Genomic DNA, 5,413 nt, shown 5'->3' with positions numbered 1-5,413 from the left:
GTCAAGTTGTGCCACTGCATGTGGATATATATCCCACCAGGGACCAGGGTCATGCATTTTCATCTCCATTGAACTTAACAGGGAAAAGGTGGGGGTAATTAGGGAGAGGGGGGGTGGGCTCCTAATGGGAGGGGCTGCAGGATGGTGTGACAGACTGGAGAGAGGAGAGGAATAAAGGGCCATGAGGACGCAGTGCAAACGTAGTTAGGCTGCGCAGCAGGCAGGGAGGGGAGTGTAAGGGGAGTGTAGAAGTCTGGACACATGAGGAGGCTGGACTGGAGTTTGAACAGTAGCCTACTCACATTTTTTACTTTAAGTTTATTATCAATACTGCAATTTTACAACAAGTAGCCTAAGTCTGGAATTCAACATAGCCTACTTAAACAAAAAGTAGCCCTATTCAAAATGTACTTAAGTACAGTACCAGACTAGAAAGTAGGCTATGCAGAATGTCTTATTTCACGTTTTCAAAAGTAGGCTATACATCTTTTGAAAATAGCGGATCTACAAGCTCACAATATATCAAGCATGTAGATCAGCTATTTCCAAATAGGCCTACTGGCCGAAATAGGGTTGGAGACTGGGGTTAACTTATAATTATAATAAAAATGTACCGTAAGTTCCGTAACTAAACTTTTAAAATAGGCCTAATTGTAGTAAATAATCAAGTAAAGTACAAATACCTCAAATTTGTGTGTGTGTGTGTGTGTGTGTGTGTGTGTGTGTGTGTGTGTGTGTGTGTGTGTGTGTGTGTGTGTGTGTGTGTGTGTGTGAGTGTGTCTGTGTGTGTGTGTGTGTGTGTGTGTGTGTTTGGGGAGGGGGGTCTCAGCTTGTGTCAGATATATATTTGGAATTAAAGATGACATAGGGCCTACTGTATTTTAGCCTTTGTGTTTTTGATAATAATTTTGAAAGACAATTTAATGTAATTTATAATACAGCATTTCTTCTGGTCAAGTTGCCCTCTCATCTCCAGGTAATTATACAACAGCAGGGAGAGAAGCACTCTATTAATCAACTTAAATGGCCAAGAAAATTGAATAGACATTTCAGACATGTTTCAATTTATAAAAAATAATTTGTCTGGTTGCATTGACTGAAATGAGAATTCATGCTTCATTTACATTTTTACTTTCTTTGAGAGAACCAGATCCTCTGTCGCTCTCAAAGTCGTATCATGATTGCGAGAGAAAGAAATATTGCGTGCCTATACAGTCACCTCTGGTGAGAGTATAAAGTGCTATAAGTAGGAAATAACGAAAGGAAAACGGTGGCTTATCATGCAATTAAAAACCATTGCTGCCAATGAGCGGGGCATGTGAAAACGGTCTCTCCCATTCAGTAATTTCAGCAAGTTATGCTAATTATTTTGCTGGAAAAGTTCTGTCCCTGTAGAAAGCGTGACTATAGTGACGAGTTAGGGCCTCATCTGACCATGCGATGGGATGCATCATGGGATTCCTGTTGTCATATTTCAACACTAGCCTACTGAGATTTTCAAGGGAAACCATTCCCCGGGACATTTTTGTGTTATCTTTTTAGCCTTAATGTCTGACTGTGCCATGCGCTGTCTACATTTCTGACTATTCAATCAATTAAAAACTGGAATGGGGAAGGGCAGAAGTGCGAAAAGCGTTGCATTGTGAGTGTGTAGATCTGCTATTTCCACTAGTTTGGGTCTGATCCATATCCTTCTACTGCTTCTACGATTCTGCCCCGCGCATTAGAGCTATGGACCAGAGCTAGGTACGGGGTAGAGTCAGACATCAAATGTCTCTTTTGGGGCAGCGGTGGCCGAACGGTTTGCGGAGCGGTCTTGATACCGGAAGGCCACTAGTTCGTATCCCCGGACCGGCACGTTAAAATACCACCGCTGAAGTGCCCTTGAGCAAGGCATTGAACCCCTACCATAAAATGTTCTATGAGCAGGGCCTGGCTGTAAACAAGTTATTGAGCTTAGTCCAGTTACCCTGGGTAAACATAGTAACTTTGCTTTGCTTTGCTTTGTGACAGGCTAAAAGGTTTGGGAACCACTGCAGAATGCAGCGTGCATGCTTTGTCTATGTGTTACAGGTCTGGAGGAGTAAGACCCCACAAGCCCAAACCTCTCTCCATTGAAATGCTTTGTCTATGGTTTACAGGTCTATAAGGCCCCACAAACCCAAACCACTCCGCATTGAAATGCAGCTCTGCTATTTTGAAGCCATATAATGTAAATCACGTTTCAGTCAGACTGAAAAGTGAAAGTCATCGGATGGCAGCCATATGCAGCCACATGAACCCCAAAATAACGCAGCATTCTTCCCTGAAAGCCCCAGTGTGGTAAATACAGTATGTGCTTATGTAACACTGAGGCCTTATATGACAGATGGTTTGGTCTGGTCGTGATGACATACACACAGTAGGCAGTAGGCTCACTCACTGTCCCCTCCTCCCCCAACACACACACACACGCACATTTTGAGAAGCCAAATAAAGGTATCCCTCCCTCCCAATTGAGTCACTATGAGTAGCCAATAATTTTTTACCTGTTTCTCACCCCAGATTAAATCAAACTCACTAGATCACTCATAGATATGCTCACGATGTGTCGTATATCTTTTTGTAAGATAATCTTTGGGGCTTTTTTGCCTTTACTGATAGATAGACATGAGTAAGTTGTCAGGAAACAGGGAGAGAGATGGGGGGAAGACACACAGCAAAATTCATCGGGATGACTCAAACCCGCAACACACTGTCAGGCTGGATTACCAGCGTAGGTGCCTGGCCTGGACTGCTAAACTGGTCCAGGACATGCGTGCATCTCTTTTCAAACTATTACAATTTACATTGGAAACTAATCTGATCTCTGCAGACACTTGCTAGATGTTCACATCTTTCACAGCTATATAGTTCTGCTTCCTTTGTTTTTAACATTTTATTGTTTTGTTTTTAGTCTCTTTTTTTGGTAGCCTTCATTTCCTCCTTCTTTAAAAAAGTTATCTTATTTCTGTTCATGTAAACTAAAGTGTCTTTGAATATGAATAAATGTTTTATGTATCATTATACATTAGAGGGGCGGTGAAGCGCATGAAGCCGATATTAGACCCTATCTTGTTAGTTGACCGTTTGGTGGAACAAGGCTAATAAGAATATACTTACCATATACACACTTGTCTTAAATGAAAATGAGTCTTACTACTCTTTTTCAATGTCTGGCTTTTGAAATTACGTCATTTGCAGCCAAGTGTATGGACGTTTAATGTTTGTTTAGGGCACTAAACACGTCATGTGGCAACCAAGTCTATAAGTTAAACAAACTAGAGCACCTGTAGGGCCTCGATCTACAGCGGTGCCTGTTGGGCACTGGCCTACTTGGAATGATGCATGCCCCACCCAGATATTATGTCTGTGTCACTTATTCCGTGACACCCCTGCCGTGTTGTCCTCCAGCAGATCTACAAGCTCATAGCGCGCCACCGAGTGGCGCGCTACGAGCTTGTAGGTCTGCTATTTTTGAAAAATCGAAGAACCACTGACATAGAAACATAGCTTTTTCAGAAAACTGTCAGGATGTAGAAGATTTTTTTTTAAATCTAATCTCAGGTCAAAATGGGTTAACTCGAGCAGCATCACGCAGCTTCTCCATCTCTTGGTCGAACTGAGCCACAGCTGCCCTGACACTTCCCACATATGAAGACTGACGAACGCTGACCGCTGTCCAGTTCTTGGTGGGTGGAGGGGAGTTGATGGATGTGAAGTTCTGGAGGAGGTGGAAGCGGTCTGTAGTGTGTGAGAGCTGCTTCAGCTCAGTGCTTCTCTTCTCTAATTTGGCGATGTCCCCGTGTAGCCCTTTAATGAAGCCTTCGGCCTGTTTCTCTGTTGTTTTGTGCTCCTCTTCAATAAAGCTATTCAGAGCAGTGAAGGCTTGGATGCTATCTGCTACGCCTCGGTCCGTGTCTTTCCTGCTGAGCTCCACAGAGTGTTTGACTTCCTGCATTTTCAGTTGTCTCTCCTGGATCATCTGCTGAACTTCAGCCTCTGTCTTTCTCAGCTCAGCCTTCTTTCCTTCACATTCCTCTTCCAGGGATACAATTTGATGCGACTTGTGGTCTGACTCTGTGCAGATCTGACACACACACGTGTGTTCGGTCTTGCAGAACAGCTCCAGAGGTCTGTCGTGTTTCTGACACATGACGTTCTCCAGGTTCTTTACAGGGTCGATCAGTTGGTGGCGTTTTAACGCCGGGACTTTTTGATGACGCTCCAGGTGAGTCTCACAGTAGGAGGTGAGACACACCATGCAGGACTTCAGGGCTTTGAGCTTGATGTACTCGGTGCAGACGTCGCAGGAGACTTCGTCTGGATCAGCAGGTTGCATCTGCGACTTCCTGTACAGATTGGCCAATTCGGAAATCAAAGTATTGACGGAGACTTTTGGTCTCTTGATGAATTTCCTTTTACATGTCGGACAAAACCAATGCTCGGCATTGGGTTGATTCCAGCAATGTTTGATGCAGGTTTTGCAGTAGTTGTGCCCACACGCGATGGTGACTGGGTCAGTGAACACACCCAGGCAGATGGAACAGAGCAGCTGTTCTTCGGAGAGAAGACCAGCAGACGCCATTTCACACACTGAAAACAGAAATGAAAGTCAGTTTATATAGGCACCTATTAGACCTACAGTATGTCACCATGACATCACACAGGCTCAGAGATGCCCACGTTAATACAGTTGAAGTTGTGTGTATGTCTGTGGGTACAATATACTGTACAGTGTATATACCCACTGCCCGCCATGTCCTTCTATGTCTATTGTTGTGATTTAGGTTGACCATCTGAATGGTCCCTAGAGTCTCCATCTAAACCAAAGGGGTGGTGGGTGAGGATCAGCATGAACAGCGGATATATGCCGTCCCTATAGCAGATATGAAAACAAAGATTAGAATAAGAACAGAATGAACAGGAACAGACTAACAGCATGCATCTCATATCATTTCGCACATACAGTCGGTCATCTGTACATCGGACGGTTCTCATCATATCTGGATATCAATATGCTTACAGGTGAGTGTTTCCCACTGAGTCAAGCATATAGCATAACAGCAGTACAAATAGAACTTTGGAGTCATTCACTAAATCACAGAGGTGAGGTAACGTCTGCAAAGTAAATGTAGTGTCCACATTATGCAAGTAAATTAAATGTAAAAACAATCAATTGTGGGTTAATAAATAGGCCTACTGTATTTATTAAAGAGGTTATAGTCGGCAATGCATTGCTTCTAAAATCATGCAATTCAATTTATGACATCAGGGATCTCCATATATGGGCTTAATTGCAACAGCACGACACATTTACTATGACATCAGGGATCTCCATCCCTGATGATGTCACATGATGTCACGAGACCATATACAGTATACAGCATTCCCA

This window comes from Protomyctophum bolini (genome assembly GCF_963924005.1).
Source record: "Protomyctophum bolini genome assembly, chromosome: 11".
NCBI classification, from domain to species: Eukaryota; Metazoa; Chordata; class Actinopteri; order Myctophiformes; family Myctophidae; genus Protomyctophum; species Protomyctophum bolini.
The sequence above is the reverse complement of the archived record's forward strand: the minus strand, read 5'-3'. Positions refer to the sequence as shown.